The sequence below is a fragment of the Sparus aurata genome, chromosome 4 (genome assembly GCF_900880675.1).
Source record: "Sparus aurata chromosome 4, fSpaAur1.1, whole genome shotgun sequence".
Lineage (NCBI taxonomy): Eukaryota > Metazoa > Chordata > Actinopteri > Spariformes > Sparidae > Sparus > Sparus aurata.
The window spans coordinates 15,502,385-15,510,863 of NC_044190.1; positions in this window are offsets into that span (position 1 = coordinate 15,502,385).

The window sequence follows — 8,479 nt, forward strand, 5'->3', positions numbered from 1 at the left end:
AATGTTCCTAAACCCCACATTTTCACATTTTTATTTTAAATTCTAAGGCTTCTTCAGTTCTGACTAACTGGAGCGGGGTTTGCAGGCTGAGAGTCATCAAGGACACATGTGAGCTCTGAGTTTCAGAGTTGATGACTGGTCCCTTCATCAACATTTTCTTTTATCTTTATACATTTTTCCCTTTTTTTAAAAAATCTCATCAAAACTTTTCAAGATATTCATCTTTCTTTTGAAGCTTAGTCTTAGCTTGGTTATGATGTAAGTCAATTAGAAATCATTTCAAACTAACTAATTTTCAAACTCTTCCCAGTCCTTCAAACATTCACAAAAAACACCCATTCAAACTTTGAAAAGTTCACAAAGATTAGGATTTTTTTTCTATCAATTCAACTTTTTCACATCATTCATACTTTTTACACAGTCACAGTTAAAAAAAAATCACAAGTTAACGTTGGTGAGTATGGGGCAGAGGAGTGGAGAGGAGCTCTAAAAAAAAAAGTCTGAAAACCTTGTCTTCAGCCCGCTCTCATTCCCACAATGTTCACTCCTACTACATAGCTATATTGTAATACGATTACATTGGCTAGCAGGGAAAGTCATGCTGGTCGCACACATGTGGCTCTGGCAGCAATCAGACAGACACTAGGATTTTAAATGACAGTGTGCTGACCAGCTGACTCATTGGTTCACATTTAACTCCCATATCTGGAGGCACTCAAGCGCATCCACTCTTTTTAAATTGATAAGATCCATTTTTGACTATACCCACAGAAAAATGTCACAGTGTGCTCAGAAGGCTCATAGATCCTACCATAACAACATTTGGGGGACAGCGGTCTTTCAGGGAGAAGCATTATAATGTGAGGTGAACCTGAACTAGAATCTCTATAAATCAAATCAAATTCATATAATAATGAAAGGCAACATATGAATGACAAAGAAAGAGTCAAAACCAATAATGGAAAAGATGAATATTTTGAGAAGAACGCCCAATTTAAGAGACAGCAACTGAAAACGTTTTTTAAGAGAAATTCAAAAGAAGAAACAGTTGAACAAGTTGAATTTAATCAAATCCAATGAATCAATTTTTTAATTTTACTTCATGAGATTTCTCCTCCAGCACCAAACATTCCATTTAAAACTTTCCATTGTCGCTCTAAGCATATCAAGCTTTTGGATACCTTCCATGGTATGTTGAGTGCTTGACATTAAGGCTCTGATCATTCCTGTGATATCACCTGTTGAGCCTCGCGGGCTCTGTTTGATAGCCTTCGGTTTTGGTGGTTCTCACATCACTGCTGCCAGCTGTTTATCTGAAATCTAGTTTTGATTGCGGTAGCAGTAACGCCGTCGTATCCCGCATGATTATGGATTCCCATATCACAAACAACATCTTGTCTGAACATGCTCTCTGTTGCTCTGAGGGATCTCTGCAGTTGCATACAGCCACTCCTCCTCAAAGTTCTTTGTTTCCTGTTGAATAGATTCCCAGTCCTACTGCATATGGGAAAGGGTAACTGAAAAACTCCCCTTCAATGCTCTCTAGAAGTCATCCTTTTGGTCAAACTTTAGTCTGGCCGATGACAGTGAGTGTCCGCCTCTTGACATAGTACTCTTAGTCTGAGAGTCAAGTGTCATCAAATTTTCAAACTGCACCACCGGCAGAAACTCGGACTAAATAAGGTTGTAGAATGTAGTCCAATTAGGCCCACATTTTTCATGGGCTGATTTAAATGCTTTCTGAAATGCAGTTCAACAGAAAAACACAATTATTGACTTTGGTGATTACCTTACATCGAGGGCAATCGTTTGATAGAAATATTTTTCATCTATCTGGTAGAGTGCCATGAAAAGTTGTGTCAATTATTTCACCCTGTGTCGTTTTCCAGTCTCTGGGCTATAGGCAGTAAGCAAGCTCCAATTTGTCTTTGCCTAATTTTCTGTAACGAGGCATGGCATTGTAGCAGTCGGCCAACCTTACTCTCTTGGGGCTAACCTTAATCCTTGCTGTACCTGTCACTCTACCTCTCTTGCACACAAACCTGTCCCTCTTAAAACAATGGCAATAATTGGTCTTAGGCAATGGGACATTAAATGCAACTTAAATTTTAGACATGCAAATATACAAAGACATTCATAGTCAAAGTGCTATAGATAACAATGAAATATTTTTTCGTATTAAATGGTGACTCAATCCTGCAAGTAAAACACAGTGCAGAGGAGTCTTGACTACTGAAGTATGCATAATTCACCACACTACTGCTCAGCTTAATAAGCAACACAACCAGTTACAAACAAGTAGAAAAAAAATAACCTAAAGGAAAATTCCATGTGTTCTTTTTTATAACTGCTGTACAGTAACTGCAATTATAAAAGAGAACATAGATAATGTAAACAGAATTTAAAAAAAGAGGGTCTACAAAAAAAAAAAAAACGTCAGACAAACAGATGAGCCAGACAGCGAGTGTTAACATGAATATGACGTCTAATAATGATGTCTGTGAAATAATGATGTCTGTGAAAAGCTCGGGAGCATGACAGCTGTGCTTGTGACCAACCAGGAAAAAGAAAAATCCAAAATGAAACAACCAGGAAAAGAAACTAGGGCTGGGAATCTCCCGTATTCAAATGTGGCAAGAGGAAGGCATGGTACCTGCTCAAGTTCCATTTAGAGTGAAAAAAAAAAAATAAATAAATCAGATTTTCTTTTATTGAGAGAAATGATGTGCAAACATTATAGGCCAAAAAACAGACCATTTTCCAAATAATTGTGGCGACAGACAATTTTTTTCTACTCGAACATTTCAAAGTGGTATTATGGTCGGCACCGCTGTTGCAAAGAAAACTGGATATTCTTTCTGTTTACCACAGAGTTGCAAATAACATTTGGTCAGTAATATAAATGGATCGAACAGCTAACATTCCTCTTCCAGGGTCAGTACGAGCCAGGTGGCTTACAAAATTGTATTGTGATAACAAGTTTTATAGGAAACCAATGTAAATGCAGATAGCCTCATTATTCTATACTATTCTATACTATATTACAATGCTATATGCAAATGCTATAGAATCTATAGCATTTGCATATAGCATTGAGCCATCAACATCTACTTCATAATCATACACATAGACGTTTAAACAAGGTGGAACCATTTGCCGACGTGCCACATGCATGGTACTATCTTTTTTTTTTACAGTGGCTCTATTTGCAACAAACCTGTAATGTTACATCATTTGAAATTTGCCCATCGGAGGTATCATCCTGCCTTCTACCCGAGGCATTATTAACCTACAAATGAAAAGGAGCAGCACTGTTTAAACTAAAGTTGCCTGCCAAGTTCTGTTTCATGTCTTGCCATGTCAGGTTTTGTCGGTGATGTTAAAATCTGACGAAGGTCAGCCAGTATCACCTTGGAGACACCCACACAACATTTGGGCTTGGTTCCGATCAGGCAGTGAGTTGCTCAGGAATTCAGCTACATTGTTTTTTTTTCCTAGGTGTGACAAACAATACATTCAGCACACTAAACAACAACATGGTAAACAATGGTAAATCCTACAAGCGGTTCACCTGAGTGACCATAAATGAACAGATACTGACTTTGGCAGTCTTGTAAGATTCATTTATGATCACTCTTGGTCTATATGGTGTAAAATAGTGACTTAACATGTCACACTGCCTATTGCTTGTTTGATTACCATCTATATCATTTGAAATAAAACCTGCCACCTGCACTCAAGTTACTTTTTGTCCTCACCTTGCTGCTATGCAATACGGTGCAAACTGGAAGGTTCAAATAAGGGGAAAAGTTCAAATGCCATCCTGTGTCATAGCAAAGTAAACACAGGTGCAGCCTATACAATAATTAATGGTTAACTTAACTTATTGGTGAAAATTTTTCAAGGCGTGACAATAATGCCATCTCGCTCACTACAAATCAGAGAATGTTGGTGTTTGGAGCTGTCAAGTCTATTCAGCAACTCCTTGAAAAGCTCAGCGGAGCAGGCTAAGCAGTTTCACCGCTACAGTACTTATATAAAACGGTTTACTCATTACTTTTCACAGTTTAGTGGGAACTCTTTGTTTTGTAATGCAGTGTGCTTCCTTGGAGTTGTTTTAGAGCAGTGACTCACCAGTGTCTCACTGTTAGTTGAACATGTCACATAAACAGTGCAGCGATTCACCACGTACTAAACTGGGAACTGATTTCAGACAAAAACGGGTGGCAGGAGAGAGGAGAAGCTTGTTGCCTTTACTAAGAGCTGGATGTGACTCATTACAGCTACTCATTAGTCTTTTCTGTACTTTCTCAGGTCTTACTTTACTCATACGTAAGTATGCATTACGCCATGTGATTGACTCACTATAATCAGAATTGAGTACTGAGTACAATTTGAATTAATATCTGATAATTGAATTTATTCTCAGCATGTTAAAACCTCTCATCGCATTTTTGTAGCCAATAAGTCTGTCTGATCACAAACAGGCCAGTGGAAACCCTGACGTACATGAACAAAAACAGAGCAGGACAGAACAGAACAGAACAGGTGTTGGGTGTTATTTTGACTGAACATTTGGAGAAATAGAAACCCCTTCCAATGAATGCCTGCTGTTGATAATACATCAACAATTAAAAAGCAATACTAAACAATAATAATTGCTTAGGGGTGGCTGTGGCTCAGGGAAAGAGCCAGCATCTTGTTATCAGAAGGTCGCTGGTTCGATTCCCCTGGTCTGCATGTCGGAGTGTCCTTGGGCAAGATACTGAACCCCAAACTGCTCCTGATGTGCAGGTCTGCACCTTGCATGGCAGCCAGTGTATGAATGTATGTATGAATAACTGTATGTCGCTTTGGATAAAAAGCGTCACATAAATGCCCTAAATGTAAATGCAAATAATAAAAGTATTATTTTGATACCAGTAGTTTTACTTGTAATTGAATAATATTTCAGTAATGTAACTGTAACTTGTATGCAGGTCTAGATGTTTGGCACTCATTTCACCACTGCCTTTACTACAGCTTGGGGAAGCCTCTCTGTTTGTGACTCATGTAAACAATGCACACTCATGTTACAAAGTTTTTGATTTAATTTCTAACTCTGAATGTTGTCTGATGTTTCTGATTGAACTGATTTCTTGGGGGTTGCTTACTCTCTCTGATATTTCTTTGTATTCTTGATCCGCTCTTCTTAACATACTTGTTGAGCTCTATCTTCGAATGTTGGCTACCTGTTTTAATTGTGTGAGCAAAAACGAAGGGTTATCAGTGACTTGAAATACAATTATGCAATTATGTATTTAATTCAGTTGACATAAGAGGCGTCTGGTGAGCGTTTGATCACTCTAAAACTGAGGAATACTTAAGATGAACAGTGATGCAGCAACACTCCCAACCCTCCAGGGAATGTGATATTTCCATTACAGTCGAACATTACGCTATCTTTCAATCTTTATGTTATTTTCACTGGTCAAAATTGGATCATCGTCAGGCGAACAATACTGTTTTATTTCCTCACCCAAGCACAGCTATTATGTGTTGCTATGAGTCAGAAGCAGAAATGCGGCAGCTGAGGTGTGGAATAGAGGAGGTAAAGGTTAGGACTAGTTTCTTTAGGTTATTCATGATGCTAACAGATGTGAGAGCTGCAGTGCACAGGTCGCTGGACTGGATTGCTTTGGGATCTTGGAGCCGGGAACAATGGTGAGTGTCATGAAACATGAGATAACAGCGGGTCGGACGGAGGGAGTCTTTTACAGTGGCTGCTAATTGGCCTGCACATGCCCAGTGCAGCAGCCCTTGAAAGACCCTGCGCTCTGCTGCTTTACAAGTCTTTATCCATTCATGCATTTGGTTGTACATGAACATAGAGAAAACCTTGTGTGATGGATGTGTTATTCAGGTATTTGAGAAAAAAAAAAATATGACCACTACAATTTTCCTCAAATGTAAGACATTTGGCCCGCGGCGCTTGTGTTCAGTCAGAGTTTCTTCTTTTTAAATTCAGACTCTTCAACTTTAAGACTTAAGTGCACTTCGATTTTTGAAGGAAAAAACCTCACAGCAACAGGGGCCAAGTGTTCATGGTTTTGTATTGAGGGTTCTCTTTTGAAAAAATGAAAAAATGTTCAACCAAAGTGAAATATTGCTCCCAGTCCAGATAGCTTAAAATGCAAAGTCAAATCTTAGCCCAAATTGCGAACTGAGTCATGATTGATTAAGCTGAGAAGCCGCCGAAGTTTGCAGGGTGATGAAACACACTGCCAGTGAGCTTTCATCGTTACATCTCAGCCTTTCCTCAAACCACTGATGTCATTTCACTGCTCTAAAATCATCACCACATTTGAGCAAAAAAAAAATGAAAGTGTAGCTCTTACCCAAGTATTCTATCAGGAATTATAATGTTTGAGCCTTCATTGATATAACTTGACTAAAAATCTCTGACATATTTTATCTCATAGGATTCACTTCCCCACGATGTAATGGGTCGACCCACATCTGTTACCTATAGTGACTAAACAGTCACGCCATGCAAAATATTTGAATACTGTATCATTAGTGTCTAGCCAGGGAAAGCTGACTTTTATACGTGAATGCAACACTTGTGCTTGAGCCTTGAGGGATATTCCTGTTCAGCATCATTGCTAATGTATTTCAAAATGGCAGCAGAAACAGCACTGAACCTTTATCTGGGTGTGGAGTGCAAGACTGGACAAGTGCGCACCCACACATGCTGAGTAATTCATGACGACTGTCGCTGATTGAGGATTGTGCCAGATCGCCTGAGGCGGGCTGAAGCTCGGCAGTGACGCATCAATTTCCGTCACCTAACAATGAATTGCAACAGTCATTGTATACAGAACACGGTGGCTAGGGGGATGCGATACTGATCTGAGTTTGTGGAAAAATCTGTTTGGTGAGGTTTAAAATTCAGTGCGAAATTATTTTTGAAACAAAACAAAAAAAAAGAAAGAAGATTCTTGTTGTGTTGATGCCTCTCCTGTGACGTGGGAGTGGTGGAAAGCAGAATGAGAAGGAAGCAGTGATAAAGAAGGGAGTGTTGTTTCATGCAGCTCCAGAAACCGCACATATTTTATCATGTCTTTTATGGTAATGTTGAGCTGCTTCCAACAATGTTCCCAACTGTCAGGTCGGTTACTCACACTGATCCACAGAACTTGTTGTGAGCAGTTTCATGTAGGGACTACTTCTTTCTATCTAAATGACGACCATCCCTGTACTGACCGTCATGTAAGGTCAGGTGTATCTATATATGTAAGAATATATATTCTTTCCAATATACACGTGTTTATTGTGTTTAAGTACAAAGATGAATATTACATTGATATGTATACACATTTTTCTATTGTCATTGTCACCCACTGCTTCAGTAATGGCCTAAAAGATAGGGGGGATATCTAAACCAAAGTGGGGCTCTGGGGGTCATAGACATGAAAAATTTGAGATTCAAGGACTGCTTCCTGTTTTCTGGTGCAGCATTTTAATGTCAAATCATTTTAACTTTTAATTCTCGGAAAACAATGTAGAATATTTACCCTCCATTGTATGCTTACATAAATCTGAGGTGACATCAAGTCATTTTTACTTTTCATTCTTTTATTAATTTTTGCCCCTGCCCCCTGCTCTATTTATCAGCCGTTCGACCCCGTTAATCGAAAGAAAAATCTGCATGGCAGATGTTACAGCCCCTCTCTTTAAACTTACCATACGGGCGGGAAATCTTCTCTGCCGGGTGTCTGAAGTTTGTTTGAATACTCCTTCCCCTCTCCCTTTCTCACGCCATCTCTCGCTCACTGAGGAGGACGAGACACAACAGTACAGCAGACTACATTGCTACATAGGCTACATGACTAAAAGGGGTAGAAGTGAACGTGGGAAGAATCCAGGTCACTGATCCCGACGGAAATCAGCAGTGTTGACTGCAGTATGGTTTTGACTACTAGCTGTTAACCAGTCGGTCACTTATCACAGCTGTATTACCGGGTGTTCGTTGCTCAGAAGACAGAGCATGTTGTTCAATAATTAGCGTGTCGGTGGTTAGATTCATGTCTAGGGCTGCATCTGCAAGTGTCCTAGGGCAAATTAAACCCCAAATTGCTCCCACTAGCTGTTCCGCTGGTGTGAAATAGTTCCAAGGAAAACAGTAAACGTGGCTTTTCTGATGCTTGTTCATTTGATATATTTTTTGCCCCCATGACTGCTGTTTATTCTTCATTTAATATTGAATTACATGGAACTGAAGGGGTTGATGAAATCTTTCAGCCAAATTTCGTAAGAAACTGATGCAGTTCTGATACCGTCCTCTTCTGAAAAAAAAAGAAACAACTTCCTGCACAACTTGATATTTTTTTTTCCACCTGTGGATTGTGTGATGTGTCTAAGGAAGAGGGGGAGAGAGAGCGTGAGAAAGTGTGTGAGAATAGGAAGAGGGTGTGTTCACAGGTGCGCCAGCCCTCCT